Source organism: Zingiber officinale, chromosome 6B (assembly GCF_018446385.1).
Source record: "Zingiber officinale cultivar Zhangliang chromosome 6B, Zo_v1.1, whole genome shotgun sequence".
NCBI lineage: Eukaryota > Viridiplantae > Streptophyta > Magnoliopsida > Zingiberales > Zingiberaceae > Zingiber > Zingiber officinale.
The window spans coordinates 60,664,952-60,684,942 of record NC_055996.1 but is presented as its reverse complement, the minus strand read 5'-3'; positions in this window follow the sequence as shown (position 1 = coordinate 60,684,942).

Here is a 19,991-nt window from a genome sequence, read left to right as displayed (position 1 = left end):
GATATTATTTATAGTGTGTGCTGTTGATTATAGAAGGAAATTGTGTCATAGTAATCTAGGTTGATGATGTCCCCAAGAGGAGCTCATAAGGATTGTCATGTAAACCCTGCAGGTGGACTTAGTCAGACATGATAATGAAGTTGAGTGGTACTACTCTTGGAGCTAGATATTAATTAAGTGAGTTGTCAGTAACTCAGTTAATTAGTGGACATTTTATATCTTAAACATAGGGAGACTAATACACTCATAATAATAAGGATCCCAAATGTAATTTGGGATTGGTGCGGTAGTTCAATAATAATTCTTTAGTGGTATGAATTATTATTGATGAAATTAAGTTGGGTGTTCGAGGTGAACACGGGAAGCTTATTTTCATCGGGAGACCAAAATCAATTCCTCCTCTCGGTCCCTATCATAGCCTCTTATTTATAAAGCATTATACCCACTCATACTCACCTTCTTATCCACCTTAAGGTGGTCGGCCAAGCCTAGCTTGGAGCCCAAGCTAGGGTCGGCCAAATCAAGGTGAGTTGGTTCCATTGAGTGGTCGGCCCTAGCTTGAACCCAAGCTTAGGTGGCCGGCCAAAATAAAATAAAATGGATTTTATTTTTAAAAAATTTTCTTATGTGGAAACCATGGTTTTAAAAAGAGTTGAAAATTTAAATCTTTCCTTTTATAGCTTTCTACAAAAGGTTAAGTAAAAGGTTTGATATCTTTCCTTATTTATAGTTAAAAGGAAGATTTTAATTTTTGATAAAACTTTCTCTTTTTTTATAACCATCTTCATGATTTAAAAGAAAGTTTTAAAATTAAATCTTTCCTATTATAGTTTCTACAAAAGATTAAGAAAAGATTTGATATCTTTTCTTATTTGTAAATTGAGAGGATGATTTTAATTTTAAAGAAAACTTTCCTTTTTGGAAATCATCCACATGTTTTAATAAGAGAGATTTTAATTTATAAAATTTCCTTTTATAACCAACCATGAAGGGAAAAATTATTAGAGAAATTTTTATTTTAAAAATTTCCGGAAACAAATAAGGAAGTTTAATTTTGTGTTTAAAACTTGCCTTATTTGGAGCATGTGAAGGGGTCCCATGTAAAGGGTTTAAAGGGAATTTTTAATTAAATTTTCCTTATTAACCAATGGCTAGGAAAATAAGAAAATTTTAATTATAATTAAATTTCCTTATATGTCAAGACCAAGGAATATAAAAGAGGGGGTAGAGGTGCCTCACCTCACAACATATCTTCTATTATTCCTCTCTCTTTTCTTCCTTGGTGTGGCCGACCCTAATCATCTCTTCCTCTCTTCTTCTAGTGGTCGAACCTATCATCCTCTTGGAGCTTGTTTTGGTGGCCGGATTTGCTTTGTGAAGAAGATGAGAAAGAAGGCTTTGTTTCTTAGTTTTCCCTTGGAGCTTGGTTGGTGGCCGAGACTTGCTATCTCTTGGAGAAGGTTGCTTGGCCGAAACTTGGAAGAAGGATGAAGGAAGAAGGAGGCTTGGTGGATTCTCATCTCGGTAGATTGTTGCCCACACAACGTCTGAGATAAGAAGAGGAATATGATAGAAGATCAAGATGTTGTTGCTTACAAAGAAAGGTATAACTAGTAATTCTATTCCGCATCATACTAGTTTTCTTTGTATAGATTTTGAAATACCAAACACAAGAGGCATATGATTATATGTTTCAAATTTGTGATTCGAGTTTGTGTTTTTTTTTTATTTTTTGAATTTGTGATTCGATTGTTCCTTTTGGTTAAACCTAGGGTTATATAAGAACATTCAATATTAAATTTCTTTAAAAGGTTTTGTCTAGGCGGTGGTGGATGATCCCATATCCAAGAAGGCCTAGTACCTCGCCATGCAGTCCTGGAAGCCAATTTTAGAAATTAATATTTAATTAAATTTATAACATGGGTGGATTTGGATCAATAATGTTAAGCATCGTTTGCGATCCAAGTCTAAACCACTAAGAACAGATAAGTTAAATTTGGAATCAATAATGGTAAATTCTGTTTGCGATTCCTAATTTAATTTCTAAAGAACACAATAGGTTGTTAGTAAAGGTTCAGGACCTGTATAAAATTTTTGTACAGGGGAACTGATATTATATTCCGCATAGCAACCAACAGTTTACTCAACCGGGAAAGTCTTAGCAGATCGTGGAAGCCAGGCAGTAAGCCCAAGTGGGTCAAGAGGACCCGACACTTGGCAGGAAAGCTCAATAGGTCTAGAGGACCGAAGATCAAGGGAAAGTCCTGGTGAGATGATCAGATACTAAGTGGCAAAGTCCAAACATGTTTGGAGGACAAATGTTTGGCAGGTAGGTTGAGGTAAGCAAATTGGAGAGGAGCGACAGTGAGGACATGTTCTAGGAAGGAACAAATCCTACGTTATTGATCCAACTGAAGAAACTAGGAAGGTTTCCAAGTTGAGATCAAGACAGTGTTACTGTCAATTACTACTCATGCATCATATTATAATGTGCTAACCTTTGTTTTGCAGGAATATATTGTGTTTAACTCTATTTTGCAAGAACCAGCTTGATCAGTGGACTGAACCCAGGGATTAATCGACCAAACCACATCGATTCAGACCAGAATTCATATCAGAGCATAACAGAGTTCGATCAACACCTGATCAATCCATCGAACCAGTAGATCGGTCCACCGAACTATAAGGAACTATAGCGCTAAATATGCCAAAAAGCGCAGCAGAAAAATAAGTTCCTATCTAGAAGATCCATGCAAAGGAAACCATATACTAAGTTTTGTTAAAAGATATATACCTTTGCTACGTGCCCTTTGCAATCCTGACAGCAACGTTTCTTTAGGATGTATATCTCAGCGCGATCAACATGTTTGCGCCTCTATGGTATCCACATTAACTCGTTCTTCGTCCGTCTCATGAACTCACAAAATGGAGAGAAACAACCAAAGGTTGTGCTAGCAACTTCTTGTGGAAGTTTCGGACAAGAGTGGAAGAAGGAAGAAGAGCAAAAACCAAGAAGATCACATCACCCAAAAGGTCACTTCATCTATATAAGGTGACTTCACAAAAGGGTTACTTTACCAAATAGGTTACTTCACCAAAAGATTAATTTACCAAAAAAAAAGTTACTTCGCCTAAAGGTTACTTTTACAAATGGTTTTTGTATTCATCTAATGAATACAAAAACATTTTTGTCTCTTGATCTTCCTTTTGATTAATGATAATATATTAATCTCTATTAATATTCATTAATCTTAATGGGTTAGATTTAGAATATTAGATTAACCATTAACCCAATAAGTCATTAACCCAATAAACCAATGAGTCTAACCCATTACTCAATAAGTCTAATCTGAATTCATTCGAGTCTAACTTAATGTGTATAATTCGGATTAAACTTAATCCTATAATCCATCTCTAAATCAATATGTTCTTTGTGTGTGACCCAATAGGCTCTCGTAACATTGACAATGTATCTAAAATAATTTTAGATATATAAGCAATGAGTAGCATCTAGCAATGCATCATTGATACCCAAGTGACGAGAATCTCGAGACCCGACCTAACCTTTTCATGTCTAATATCTTGTATGACTCAATCCTTCTATCCTTGATATCTATATTGATTAATGAGATATAGAATGCGTCATCTTCTTATCAATCTTTGTGTTTCTTGATCTCTATGTAGACACACTCAATCAAATAAGCTCAATATCGCATATTGACTCATTTGAGCATGGTCATGTATTCCTGTGTCCTACTAATCAAGGGGCCCACAGATATCACTTCTGTTATATGGAAGGGATAGATATTACTCACATCCCTCTACATAACTTATTGCATACCCAGTAATCGACTTTATAGTTCACCTTGTTACAGGTGACGTTTGCCGATACTTAAGTACACAACTTCTTATGTAGGGAACCATAGTGACTTCAGGTCTAAGGACTATTCATACCAATAGTCACAAGAGAATGTTTATGACACTCATATAACGATCCATGAAATATTCTCATGGTGGGTCATTCAATATATATTCTCTAATATATATCCATGTACCAACCTGATATCTCATATCCATGACTTATGAGATTAAGTCATCCATTGACATACATGCTAGTCTCAACGCATTAATATTGTCCTTGCATATTAATGCTTGACTAGGAATAGTTAAGAGTAGTGTTCTATGTATATCTACAATATCTCACTATCAATTCAACCAATTGATATGTTGTAGATTAGAACCTCTTACTCTAGGGCATTATTATACCTATTCATTCGGTACTGAATTGAAATAAATATAATAATCAACTTTGCCTTTTATTAATAATGAAATATGATACAAAAGGAGTCCTTTACAATCATCTCATAATTGATACTAGGGCTAATACTAACACGAACTAGCAGATCGGTCGACCGAACTATGATGATGTGGCACAGATCAGATCGAGCTAAACCAATAAAGGAATCCAGGCTGCTCAGTTGACCAATCGATCACTTCATTAATGTAGAATTAAGTACAAATCTCGGCGAACAAGGAAGTTCACTGTTTGATTGACCGAACAAGGTGATCAGTCGATCAAACCATTAAAGCTCATAAATGCACGAAGATTGGATCTCAACAAAGAAGGAAGGGAGTACGTTCAGTCGACTGATAGGAGGTTCGGTCGACCAAATGAATCAATCGACCAATGGGTTTATCAGTCGACCGATCAAGGCTTATAAAAGGGGAGCTCAAGGTCCAAGGCAGATAATCAATTTTCAGTTCACCTCTGTACTAAATCTCTGTTTGTGCTACTACTCTATTTCTCATCTTCAAGAAAGCTATTGCACCATCCAGAAGTATCGAGCGAGCTCAATCTACTACATATTGTCGATATATTTTTGTTTAAGCTTGTATTGTTTTAATTTCCAAAAGATAGTAGTGTGTTACTATCTTACATTCATTATTTTGTATGCATTACTTCTTTCCGAAGATTTCATAAAGAAGAATTCTAGTGGATTATCCAACAGTGCGATCAAGGATCGCGGGTCTTGGAGTAGGAGTCGACGTAGGTTCCGAACCAAGTAACTAACTTGTGTCATCTGTATTGCTTTTTCCGCTGCCACTTTGATATTCGTTTTAAGAATCGATATGAAAAAAAAAATTTAATGAGCGATATTCATCCCTCCCCCCTTCTATCGCTCCTTTTTGATCTTTCAATTAGTATCAGAGCTTGGTAGCTCTGAAATTACTTAACCATTTTTCGAGCAATTTTAAAAACTTTTTCTTTTTTTTTTATAAAAGTATTTTCTTTAATTCTTAAGTAATACTTTTTGTTCTTTATCCCGCACTATTAATCTCAATACGAGAGTCTTGGAAATTTTCTTCTTCTTTATTCTTTGATCGCAAGGATGTCAAACTCTTACCAAGAAGGGTATAGCTCCATCCGCCCTCCATTGTTAAAAGGGGAGAACTTCAGCTATTGGAATAATAGAATGGAGTGCTACCTCAAGTCCGAGATCAAGCTTTGGTTCACCATACTCAAAAGATACACTCCTTCGATGGTTGATGGAAAGACAATAGAACCAGAAGATTGGACCCCCCCCCCCCCGCCCCCCATGATCAAAAAGGCGCAACTAAACTACAAAGTAATCAACACAATTTAGTGTGGCTTGACGATGGAAGAACTGAACCAAGTTAGGCCCTACGAAAATGCAAAAGAATTCTGGGACCATCTGGCAAAGCTGTATGAAAGAACTAATGAATCTAAGGTAAATAAAAGAGATTTACTATTAAATAATTTATTTAATATTAAAATAATTCCTGGAGAGATGGTCGCGCAACTATACGCAAGACTAAAGGATATTCTCAACTGCCTACATTTGATTAGACACAACCTAGAGAACCACGACACGATAAGGTATGCACTAAATGCATTTCCGAGAAATGCTTTTTGGGCACCAATAGTAGATGCATACAAAGTTTCAAGGGACCTCTCAATTCTTAAATTAGACTAACTTTTTTGTGAATTAAAATCACACAAATAGTCTAACTTGAGTCAAGTCAAGAAAGGTATTGCCTTGTATGCAGGATCAAGCAAAGAAACCAAGATCAAAGCCAAGAATGAACCAGAAAGTGAATTTGACTCTGACTCAACCAATGAAGAGGAGAAGGTCAACATGGTTAGAAAACTACTAACAAAAAGGAGGTTCAAAAGAAGCACCAAGAAGACACGAACCAACAAGATGCAAAATAAATCAGAAATGATTTGTTATGGATGCAATAAGAAGGGGCATTTCAAAAAGGAATGCCCTAATTGGAAGGAAGAAAATTCAAAATCAATAAGGAAGAAGACCCTCAAAACGGCATGGGACGAGTCATCTTCCAAGGAGTCCGATGCAAATGAACCAAAGCACTTGAGTCATCTTGCCCTTATGGCAAGAAACAAAAATTCCGAGTCCGAGGAAGAGTATGAGTCCAAGATCGACACCAATTCTGAGACTGACACCGAGTCTGAGAGAAGCTACGGATCCATATCCATTTCTGAAGGTCCCAATATGGTAACCTTTTATTGAAAGTCAAATTTACTTAAAATAGTTAAATGTTTGTTTAAAAAATTAACAAAATCTAAAAAATAAATAACTTACTACTTAAGGAAATTGATGACCTTAAGGAGCAAGTTAACTTGAGTAACTCAATTAACTAAGTTCAAGTCGAAACTTCAACTCAAGTTGCCAAATTTGAGAAAGAAAGTTCCAACTTGAAAAGTCAAGTCGAGCGACTCAAGAAAACGTTGAAAAAGTTCAAATTGGGATCCAAGTGTCTAAATATGATACTTAGGTCACAATGAGTCATGTACAACAAATCAAGACTTGGTTATAAACTAAACAAAACCAACAAACCATATATGTCCTTATTTAGTTAAAATGTTAGAAATCAAGTCCAATCATGGGTTCCTAAAAAATATTTAACCAAGCCAATCAAACTAAGTCATTATTTGATCCCTAAGAGTCAAATTCACTGCTTAGAAAAATAGTTCAATCAACTTGATTAACCAACTTTGCTGATTAGGATTAGGTTTACTTTTCTACTTAGTTTAGAACAGTTAGTTAAAAAGGTTTATAAAACCCTAATAACATAGGATCGGAATAGAATGGGATGATAGTACGCCAAGGAAGCTTTGTCGAAGGCATGTCTAGGCTAATCTTATGTATTCTACCTAGTGCACTAGACTTAGTGGATCTTGCTGAAGCAACCTTAGTCAAACATAGGCTAATTAGACCAAAACCTAGTATTAAGTTTTTTTGGCAGGACTAATTTGGAAAGTATTCACAAAGTGGTCCATCGTTGATACACAAGAAGGTCATATGCCTCGCCACTGACTGAAAACTTATCTTTAGGAAGTTTGCTTGATTAACCCAAAGCTAAGTTTAAATCTAACATGGGTTAAACAACCTTTTTTATAAGTTTTTAAATTAATTAAACCTAATCAAAACATTAATTCTATGTTTAATATAAATTAATTAAAACTTTAACTTACAAGTTAAAAAATTACAAATTTTTTTTAAAACTTCATTAAAAATTATTTTAAAAGTGGGAGTGTTAGATTTTGAGGGATGTCCTAAGATAATCGCCTTACAATTTTACTAAATATAGATTCACTATTTGAGTGCATATTATATGTTTGATTATCTTAAACTCATTTACTGAATGTCCGTAATATAATTCATAGCATGAGAGAAATTGTGATTGGATCACAACTAGTGATTATCTCTACATGTGCAATTATCAACGTATTAGAATTTTCCTAGTCGTCGAATTGATGCATTTAGACATCATCAATTCTGTAAGACTAACACGAGTTATACTCCTTGGTTCGCCAAGCAGTTATTTTCTCACTGGCTAGAGACATTGGGATGTCGAGAGTTAAATGTGGATGCTAGTTATGGTAACTAGTTCATTGGAGCGACTCGCTGTAAGACTTCATATGGTTATCTATATATATGGATATATCTATGAAGCTCTTACTATAGCTTGAGTGCAAGTTTCCTTTGACTTGAGGTATACAAGTCATCTTAGTCATGGAGACTTATACTTTGACATCTTAAGCAAGCATCTCATTGAGGCATGGACCTGGGATGATTGAGTATAAGTCGAAATGCCCGAAGATGTTTGGATAGTCCACAGAGGATTCACAACTCCTTGCGAGGAGACGTATACTCTATGGCCAATCGTTAGGATTATTACTCAAAGTATTTGGCCAAAGCATCACATGTTAAGAGTGTGAGACTCTTAGACACATGTACAAGCAATTTAAATTCGTAGAACAAGGAAGTATTACTTGGGCTAGGTGTGACATAGTCAGTCTAGTGGCGATAGACACATTGACCATGTCTTAAACTAAGTGGGTATAAGACGAGTGAAAGGAACAAGGCACGGCTCACTGTAGCTGATGAAGGATTTAGAATTAGTTCTAAGATCAACTATGATTTTTCGGCTCATTGGGGATCATGATATACTACTAGGTGCACTCATGATCATTTTATAATTAAGTAGTTAATTATGGATAGCCAAGATAAACCGGGAACCTATTGGGTCTCACGCACTAATAAGTCTCTAAAAAACATAAACAAGTTAAAGAATAGGATTCTTAGATCAAGAGATAAATATTTAGTTAGACCATATATAAGACAAATATAGAAATATTTGTCATAATAGAAGTGCAGATGGGCTACATCTCTTATGATAGAGTTGAACCATATTTGGTTTAATCATGAATTAGTCATGAACCAACTTAGTTTAGTTGTGAACCAACTTAGTTTATTTGTGAACCAAACTAAGGGGTTAATGAGCTAATTTTTAGTGGGTTGAATTTGGACTTTCTAATCCAACTCATTAAAGAGGATTATATATAGATGTAATTGGGAGAGAATTAGATAAAAGTTTCATTATTTGGTTGATTGGATATTTCAAAACTCAATCTTCTTCTCCCTCTTCCCTCTCTTTGCTGCCACCCACAACAAGGAGAAATCCTTCTCCTTGTGCCCTGACCACCAAGCAAGGAAGAGGCATCTTCCTTGTTTACTTCTTCCTCTTGATCTCTCTTCTTCGCTCATGGCTAGTAACTTCCAAAGGAGAAGTTTATACTCACAGAGTTGTCTTGAGGAGCTCAGTGTGAATATAAATAGAGGCGAAGTTCGACCACGTCGCTATGGTTGATGCCCTTCTCATTACAGGTCATCCATAAGGTAAACCTAGCGTAAATTTACTTTCTATAAAATTTTAATTATGTGATCATGTTTGGCATGTTGTATCCTTATATGCGTATGGTGTATGATGTAATTATTGGTGCAATATCCCTCAGGTCAAGGTTGACATGGTTGACCAAGCTTGAGTTGTGGTTTGGGTTTCGATATTTGACAATACAAGACTTCGATGATATGGGCAAGTGCAGGTGCAGTCGTTCATTTGGGGAGATTGTTTGGTGCAATTTCCCTCTGATCAGGGTCTGATCAGGTTGGTTGAAGAAGAGTCAAGTAGGTCAAGGTTGACTAGATACTTGACAGGGAAGTCCTGGTGAGTGAAGCCAAGCACGGGGGAAATCCAGATGGGTCAAGGTTAACCAGACGTCTGGTGAAAGTCCAAGTAGGTCAAAGGAGTGACTGGATACTTGACACGAGGAAATCCAGATGGGTCAAGGTTGACCAGACATCTGGTGAAAGTCCAAGTAGGTCGAAGGGATTGACCGGATACTTGGCAAGATGAAGAAAAGTCCAAGTAGGTCAAAGGGATTGACCTGATACTTGGCAAGATGAAGAAAAGTCTAAGTGAGTCAAAGGGATTGACTGGACACTTGGTAAGGGAGTTCTAGCAGGTCAAGGGTGACCGGATGCTAGGCATGATGAGTCAACAGGTCATGGATTGACCGGATGTTGGTTTGAGGGACTTAGGACTTGGTTTTGGGCAAAAACCAATGTTTGGATCGATCAGCCGATCGATTGGCTGATGCCCAATCGATCGGCCAATCGATTGGGAAGGTCCCCGCGACAAGCCTCGAGTGGGCAAGTCACAGAGCGCACAGAACGCCTCTGGATCGATCAGCTGATCGATCCAGAGCTCCCAATCGATAAGTGGATCGATTGGGAGATGGCGATGTCACGCGATAAGCCCTAGATCGATCAGCCGATCGATCCAGGCGTATTCCTGAGAGCACAGAGGCGCTCTGGATCGATCGGCTGATCGATCCAAAGCCTCCCCGATCGATTGGGAGCAATCCAATCGATCGGGATCCGACCGTTGGCGTCGTATTTAGCTGCAGGCGTTCGATTCCTTCGGAGAACTTCCGAGACTTCATATGATTCATCTCAGCGACTCCATAGCTTCTCCACAAAGTTCAGATCGCCAGTTCTTGAAGGTTCTTAGAGGTTTTCTAAGTCAAGAGGCGGATCTATAGCTGAAGAAGAAAGCTAGGGTTAGGGTTTTCTTGTAAGCTTGTGTTGTATTTTGTTTCCCTTTCCTTTCCTTCTTATAGTGTGAACTTGTAGGGCTTCTCCGCCTTCGGTAGTTACCGAAAAAGAGTGTTTATTAGTGGCAGTGTGTGTGTGTGTGTGCGTGGATCCTTGGACTAGTCACCTCTTGTGAGGTGGATACCAAGTAAAATCCATTTGTTAGCATTGTTGTAGTTGTTTCTTGTATTTCCGCTGCACATCTTTGAAGAAACAAATAATAAAGCACACGAGCACGCGACGAGCTATTCACCCCCCCCCCCTCTAGCTACATATTTGGACCCAACAAGTGGTATCAGAGCAAGGTTGCTCTTCACCGGAATCATCGCCGGAAAGGGAAAAAGCTAGAGGGTGAAGAAGTTGAAGCAATTCTACAAGTCAAAGACTTTATCAAAAGGCTCAACTTAAAATGGAATTCCAAGATGGACTTGGATTCAACACAAGGGTGCCTCCACCATTCACAATGACAAGCTTCGATTCTTGGAGATCAAGAATCGAAAATTTCTTGATGATGGAGATAGAGCAATGGTTTGCTCTAATGGAAGGCTTCAAGGCTCCAAGAAATTCAAAGGGCAAAGTTCTCAAGAGGAGCAAGTGGAGCCAAGAAGAAATCCAAAGATGTGAGGCCAATGACAAAGTGACCAAGCTTTTGGTCAATTTATTGCCGAGCAACATCTTGGAGCAAATTGGAGAGTGTGAAGATGCCAAGGAGCTATGGAGCAAATTGGCAAAGATTCATGAGATCCCCTCCACTGTACCAAACCAAGAAGAAGTCCAAGAAGCTTCATCTTCAGAGGAATGCAATGAAGAGGGCAAGGAGGGAGCATACTCCTTGTTCCATATACAAGATGAAGATGAAGAAGCCTCCACCTCTAGGATTGAGGGGGAGCAATCTTTGGTGACGCTGGATCAAGAAGAAGGAGAAGCTTCTACATCCGGGTCAAGAGAAGAAGTGAATGAAAAAGCTTCCACCTCCACAAGTCAAGCAAAATCAAATGGAGGAGTATCATCTTCGGATCAAGAGGAAGCCTCTACTCCCAAGTCAAATGAAGGAGCAAGTGCCACCCCTACACAAGAAGGTATAAATAGTTCATTTAATAATAAAAATCATATTATATGCTTTGAGTGTAGGGAACATGGGCACTACAAGAGCAAGTGCCCCAAATTGGCCAAGAAGGGCCAAGTGGCACTAAAGGGCAAGGAGAAGCCAAAGGAGACCGCTCCCGGAACAAAGAAGAGCAAGGAGCACATTGTGTGCTTCTCTTGCAATCAAAAGGGGCATTACCGAAGTCAATGCCCTAAGGGGAAGAAGGCGGTCAAGGCTCAAGGAGGAATCTCAACTCAAGGGGGAGCCTCCAAGGTAAGAAGGAAGGTATCATTCATTGAGTCTATCCCTTTAAATAATGGTAAAAAGCATGATAGTTCTAATTTATATCATTTCAATGCTATTTACCATGAAAATAGGAGGCATGATAAAGTTAAGGAAAATCATGTAGCTTATCATGCTAAAACCTCTCAACCTAGGTTTAGAAAGGTAGATAGGAATTTAGGCAAGAACTCTAAGGATTCTAGGTATTTGCCTAAGAAGAAGAAAAATCAAGGTTTTAGTGAAAAACCTAAGGTAGAAGAATTATGGAAGGAAAATCAAGTCTTGAGGTCAAGACTGGATAAATTAGAGAAGACCCTTAGAAAAATCACAAATATGACACAAGAGTCCAAGAGTCAAAACCTAGGTCTAGGAGTATCAAAGTCATCCAATGGCCATAGAGGTTTGGGATACAAACTTAAGGCTAAAAAGGATGTAATTTCGTACCATAGGGTTCCATATAGTTATGGAATCAACCATAGGTCAAATGGTCAAGTCAAAAATACTAGGAAGGCTATTCCTAAGAGTATTTTTGCAACAAATATGACTAAGACTTCTAAGAAGTCAAAGAAAGTCACAAAGAAGGTCACAAGGGAAGCAATCCTAGAGTTGACATAGAAAAGGTGACCAAGACTTCTAAGAAGTCAAACAAGGTCACTAGGAAGGTATCTAGGGATGTTATCCCTAGTGAATACCTAGAGCATCCAAGGAGCACAAATAGGTTTTGGGTTCCTAGGAGCATCTCCTCTACCTCATAGATGGGTTAGAGAGTGTCAACTCTAAAAAGAAGAGTAGTTAACCCAACTTTAAAGAAATTGACACTCAAGGAGTATTTTCAAGGTTATTATTAATCTTGACAATGAAATAGATTTATCATGTACTCTTTGGAAGAGTAAAATGTGCCTAATTCCGGAAATATTGATTTTAAATTTTAAAATGACACATATTGGGAAAACATAAGGAAATACCAAGTTGGGATTTTGGTATTTTCTTAGTGTTACTCTTATGGAAGAACAAAATATGCCAACATTTGAGGAATAAACTTAATTTCAATTGGCATAAGTTAATCAAGAGAACTAGAAATGCCAATTTAGGTTTTGACATTTTCTTAGAGCATTTAGAGGGCAATCTAGGTTTAATTTTTAACTTAGCTAAGGTTTAAGGACACTTAGATAGGTAATCTAGGTATTTTATTTATTTATGCTAAACCTTGTCATGATTGTTTGCCCATTATATGCCATGACATCATGACTATTTTTGCATTCATACCTTATGATGAAAAATATAAAAATACCATGTCATGACATACATACATCATGTAGTTATAGGAAATTTTCTTTTGAAAATTATTTCTTTTTGATGTATGTCATAACATCATCATGCATTATTTTATTTCCTTGTAAATGAAGGATAAAATGTCATTTATCAACAAGTGGAATCAGCAAGTGACATCCTAGGTGGATGTTTAATATCCACAAAATGCCTAGATAGATATGCATGATCCCTAGATTAGGGCAAAACCAAATCTTACATCTCACAAAGACCTATAAGAAGACTTGTATGTGTTTTAGTGCACATTAGATACAAGTGAGATGTTAGGATGATGAACAAAACTCAAGATGTTGATTTAGTTCATTCTTTTGAGTTTTAAGTTCATCAAAAACATAATAGTTATGTGTTTTCCCATCATTGGGAAAGCTAATGTACAAGTCATGTGCATTAAGCCCAAGGAACATGATGGGATATTGGTTTTTAAAAATGGTTTTAAAATGATTTTGGAAAAACCTTGGTGAAGGCTATCTTTTGATAGTAATCGCCATTGAATAGTTAGACACAAACTAGAAGAAAATACTAAAATTTTTACAAGTTTTCTGTTTTGTGTTAATCTTGGAAAATATGATGGATTTTCTTAGAAAACTATTTTTCCATGATAATATATGCCCTAAATAATGTCTACAAAAATTTTCACAATTTTTAAAATTTTGTAGAACTTTCTAGGGATTTCTGAAGTTGACTGAAATGAAATTTCAGCAACTATTAGACCTCAATCGATCGGGCGATCGATTGAGAGCAAGCTTCTCACGAACAGAAGCTTCCTGGATCGATCCACCGATCGATCCAGCCCTCCTGAATCGATCAGTGGATCGATTCAGCATGGTCCGATCGATTGGGACCCAACTCCAATCGATCGAAGTTGCTGATTTTGGATGGTAAAGTCTGATTTCAGTATTTTTGAACCATGATTAGTCTAGGAAACCAATCCTAACCCCTCAAAATACATTTGTATACATAAAAAGGGTGTTTTCATGTTGAAAACAAGGATGGATTGGTTGTGGAAGACTAAATTGAAGTTTAGGTTGAAGTTTGGTTTCAACATTGAATTTTTTTTTTTAAACCTCAAACTTCAAAATTTGGGTTTCCTAAAGGTTTAGGGACTCCAGGTCATTGTTGGTGCAATGATAAAAGTTCATGACCATGTCTTTAGGGGGAGTCACTCTTTAAGGACATGAAAATTATTTTTCATACACCATTGGAAGGTGGTTAACCTTCTTTAGTAAAAATGCTCAAGGTTGAGCATGTGTTTACAATGGAGAGTGAATATCTTCGTTGTTTAAGTTAAAGATGCTCAAGGATGGGCATTTGTCTACATTGGGGGAGAATGTAGGGTTAAAGGAAAATGAAAGGTATGAGACTTTCATTATCGGGTTGATCACAACAAGTGAAGTTGTGAACAACGGTGAGCAATTCTTCAGGGGGAGAGTTTGTTTTGATGTGTGCCCAAAGATTGGTAATGTTTGTGATGTGTGCCAATAGGGGGAGAATGAAGGGTTTAAGTTAGGACTTCATTATCTAAGAGGGAGTTTGCTCTCTTAGGAGAAGAATGAAGGGTTTAACTTATGTCTTCATTACCTAGTGGCATGAAGGAGGTTTAGGCTATGGGATTAGCCTAACTTAAATGTGGTATTGTCAAACATCAAAAAGGGGGAGATTGTTGGTGCAATATCCCTCAGGTCAAGGTTGACATGGTTGACCAAGCTTGAGTCTTGGTTTGGGTTTCGATGTTTGACAATACAAGACTTCGATGATATGGACAAGTGCAGGTGCAGTCGTTCATTTGGGGAGATTGTTTGGTGCAATTCCCCTTTGATCAGAGTCTGATCAGGTTGGTTGAAGAAGAGTCAAGTAGGTCAAAGTTGACTAGATACTTGACTGGGAAGTCCTGGTGAGTGAAGTCAGGCACGGAGGAAATCCAGATGGGTCAAGGTTGACCAGACGTCTGGTGAAAGTCCAAGTAGGTCAAAGGAGTGACTGGATACTTGGCACGAGGAAATCCAGATGGGTCAAGGTTGACCAGACATCTGGTGAAAGTCCAAGTAAGTCGAAGGGATTGACCGGATACTTGGCAAGATGAAGAAAAGTCCAAGTGGGTCAAAGGGATTGACCGGACACTTGGTAAGGGAGTCCTAGCAGGTCAAGGGTGACCGGATGCTAGGCATGATGAGCCAACAGGTCATGGATTGACCGGATGTTGGTTTGGGGGACTTGGAACTTAGTTTTGGGCAAAAACCAATGTCTGGATCGATCAGCCGATCGATTGGCTGATGCCCAATCGATCGGCCGATCAATTGGGAGGGTCCCCGCAACAAGCCTCGAGTGGGCAAGTCACAGAGCGCACAGAACGCCTCTGGATCGATCAGCTGATCGATCCAGAGCTCCCAATCGATCAGTGGATCGATTGGGAGATGGCGATGTCGTGCGATAAGCCCTGGATCGATCAGCCGATCAATCCAGGCATATTCTTGAGAGCACAGAGGCGCTCTGGATCGATCGACTGATCGATCCAAAGCCTCCCTGATCGATTGGGAGCAATCCAATTGATCGGGATCCGACCGTTGGCGTCGTATTTAGCTGCAGGCGTTCGATTCCTTCGGAGAACTTCCGAGACTTCATACGATTCATCTCAGGGACTCCACAACTTCTCCACAAAGTTCAGATCACCTGTTCTTGAAGGATTTTGGAGGTTTTCTAAGTCAAGAGGCGGATCTACAACTGAAGAAAAAAGCTAGGGTTAGGATTTTCTTGTAAGCTTGTGCTGTATTTTGTTTCCCTTTCCTTTTCTTCTTGTAGTGTGAACTTGTAGGGCTTCTCCGCCTTCAGTAGTTACCGAAAAGGAGTGTTTATTAGTGGAGGTGTGTGTGTGTGCGTGGATCCTTGGACTAGTCACCTCTTGTGAGGTGGATACCAATTAAAATTCATTTGTTAGCATTGTTGTAGTTGTTTCTTGTATTTCCACTGCACATCTTTGAAAAACAAGCAATAAAGCACACGAGCACGCGACGAGCTATTCACCCCCCTCTAGCTACATATTTGGACCCAACAATAATAATTAGGAATTATTATTGTTTTATTTTCTGCTGCACATGTTTAGGAAACGTATTCTAGCACGCACCCGCATCGGGCATATCCCAACAAAAAAAAACATAACCACGCAGTTGTATATGAAGCTCACACGGCTGAAAATAATCACAACCATGCAGTTTTATAGGTAGTCCACATAACTGAAATAGAAATACAACGGAAGATAATAAAATTACATAGCCTACATTGCTGGTACAAATAAAAATCACGCAAGATAATAGACTGATTGCATGCCAACATTATTTACACCACAATAAAATCTAAAAATGAATAAAAGTGGTCACATGGCTTAAAACCATAAACAAAATAACATAACATAATACCAAGACCATATACAAAGTACAAATAGCGTAATATGAAATAGCATGAAAAGATGATCTCAAATGTGATGTGGTACTGGCAGCTAGGATCCTCCAAGCAACTCCATAAATCCTCTACCTGCTCCCTAGCAAAAGAAAACCAATAAAAGGGGTGGTGAGTCTGGATATGTACAAATGGCAGTGCATGGACAAATATGTAACGCGATCAAAGATATACAGTCTCAGTAGAGAAATAAGAACATGATCATATCTAACATGATAAACACACAAACTAGTACTGATCTAACACATGGTATAATGATCAGTAAATCACTAAGAATCGGTAGTAGATCTACTCATAACACCTGAACAATATATATGATAGTATATCCATGTATAATAAATACACATGTATGAATCATGGCAAGATCTCAAATATATGCAACATGCGTCTACAACATAAGCAACCTACTCAACTATAAATAATGCAATGAGTAGAGCTAGAAATGATTAACATGGGTACTGCAAAGTCTAAGCATGTGTCAGTATATATAACAGTAATAGATCATCATATGTGAGAGCAACACTCCATTATAAGAATACATCATATGTAAGAGCAACTCTCCACCACAAGCAATATATCATATATGGGAGAAACGTAACCCTCCACCACAAACAATACAAATGACCAAGACATATAGCTATCTAGCTAGGAATTGCGTAAGATCACTCTACCATAGATAATCCATGGGTAGTTCGATATGTCAAGCTCCCTATTTGTGTGAGATCACTCTACCACAGATAACTCGTGAGCAGACAAGATATAGTTATCTAGCTACGGATTGTGTGAGATCACTCTACCATAGATAACCTGTGGGCATCCTAGGGTATAACAACCATTATCGACTGACTCTGACCTCAACCCACAATGGGAGGGAACCCTGGTCGATAGGATACAAGCAAATCTAGATATATAATAATCACTATCGACTAGCTTTGACTTTAACCTACAATGGAAGGGAGCTTTGGCAGACAGGATACATGCAAGTCTGGTATTGTGTTATCTAACTAGCTCATACCACAAGGGAACAATGGTCGTCAAATTAGCTCATACCACAATGGAGCAATGATCGTCGAACTAGCTCATACCACAAGGAAATAATGGTCGTCAGCGTGCATATAGTGCAATGATGAACATGATGTAAATAATCATGATACCAATACAATCATCATCAATACAACAACTCTATCAACTTATGTACAACCAGTACATGACCAATCTATCACCTAAGTCTATAAATATGAAAAGATCCAACAGGTGTTCACCATACAACATATACAAAGCAGCAACACCTATAATACATACCAGACACGTGTGCACAAATAACAAAGGTATAATTAACATGATCCTCCAATAGTAACACCAAACATATGTGCACACACCACATGGGTATAATCACCATGACACCCCCAATAGTACATGCAAGACACGTGTACACACACAATACAGGTATAATCAATATGATACCTTCAATAGTATACACCTGACGCACACACAACATATGTATAATCAACATAATACCTCCAATAGTACACACTCGACGAACACACAGTTGGGATATACCTAATGCGGTGTGTATTAAAACACATTTCGTAAACATGTGCAGCAAAAAATAAAATAATAATAATTCCTAAATTATTACATCACACGCACCACATGCATACAAGGATACAACATATCAAACATAATCGCATAATTAAATTTTTATGGAAAATAAATTTATGCTAGGTGTACCTTACAGATGTCCTATAATGAGAAGGGCATCAACCGTAGTGACATTTTTGAACCTCACCTCTATTCATATCCACGCCGAGCTCCTCAAGAAAACTCCTTGAGTACAAGCCTCTACTTCGGAAGTTACTAGCCATCAGCGAACAAGAGAGATCAAGAGAAAGAGGAAGAGGAAGAGAAGCACACAAGGGATAGTTTTCTCCCTTGTGGTGGTCACAGTAACAAGGGAAAGGCTTCCCTTTGTTGGCGGCGCCAAAGAGAGAGGGAAGAGGGAGAGGAGAAGAGAAATTGGGTTAAGATTTTCCAAAAACCTTACAAGCCAATTAATGATCTCATGTCTATAATCTTCTCTTAACCAAATCAATATATAGCCCTCATTAATGAGTTAGATTAGAAAGCTCAAATCTAACCCATTATCCCTTAACCAAAAATTAGCCTATTAATCCCTTGGTTTGGGTCACAACTAAACCAAGTTGGTTCATGACTAATTCATGATTAAACCAATATGGTCCAACTCTTCCATAAGAGATGTGGCTCATCTGCGCTTCCATTGCGATAAATATTTCAATATTTATCTTATATATGGTTCAACCAAATATTTATCTCTTGATCTAAGAATCATATTCTTTAACTTGTTTTATGTCTTTTAGAGACTCATTAGTGCATGCGACCCAATAGGTTCCCGGTTTATCTTGGTCATTCATAATTAACTACTTAATTATAAAATAATCATGAGCGGCACCTAGTAATACATCATGATCCTCAATTACTCGAAAATCATAGTTGATATTAGAATTAATTCTAAACTCTTTTGCAGCTATAGTAAGTTGTGCCTCATTCGTTTCACTCGTCTTATTCCCACTTAGTTCAGGACATGGTCTATGTGTGTTGTCCCCACTAGGCTGACTATGTCACACCTAGCTCAATTAATACTTCCTCGTTCTACGGATTCAAATTACTCATCCATGTGTACAAGAGTCTCGTACTCTTAATATGTGATGCTTTGGCCAAAGACTTTGAGTAATAATCCTAACGAGTGGTCATAGGGTATACGTCTCCTCGCAATGAGCGGTGAATCCTCTGTGGGATATCCAAACACCTTCAGACACTTTAACTTATACCCAATCATCTCGGTTCCACACCTCAATGAGATATTTGCTTAAGATGTCAAAGTATAAGTCTCCATGACCAAGATGACTTGTATACCTAAATCGAAGGAAACTTACACTTGTGCTGCAGTAAGAACTTCACAGACATATCTATATATATGTAGAGAACCATATGAAGTCTTACAGCGAGTCACTCCAATAAACTAATTACCATAACCAGCATCCATATTTAGCTCTTGACATCCTAATGTCTCCAGCCAATGAGAAAACAGCTGCTTGGTCGAACCAAGGAGTTAACCCATGCTAGTCTTACAAAATTGATGGTGTCTGAATACATCAATTCGACGACTAGGAAAATTTTAATATATTCATAATTGAACATGTAGAGATAATCACTAGTTGCGATCCAATCACAAATTCTCTCATGGTATGAATTATATTACGGACATTCAGTAAATGAGTTTAAGATAATCAAACATATAATATGCACTCAAATAGTGAATCTATACTTATCAAATAAAT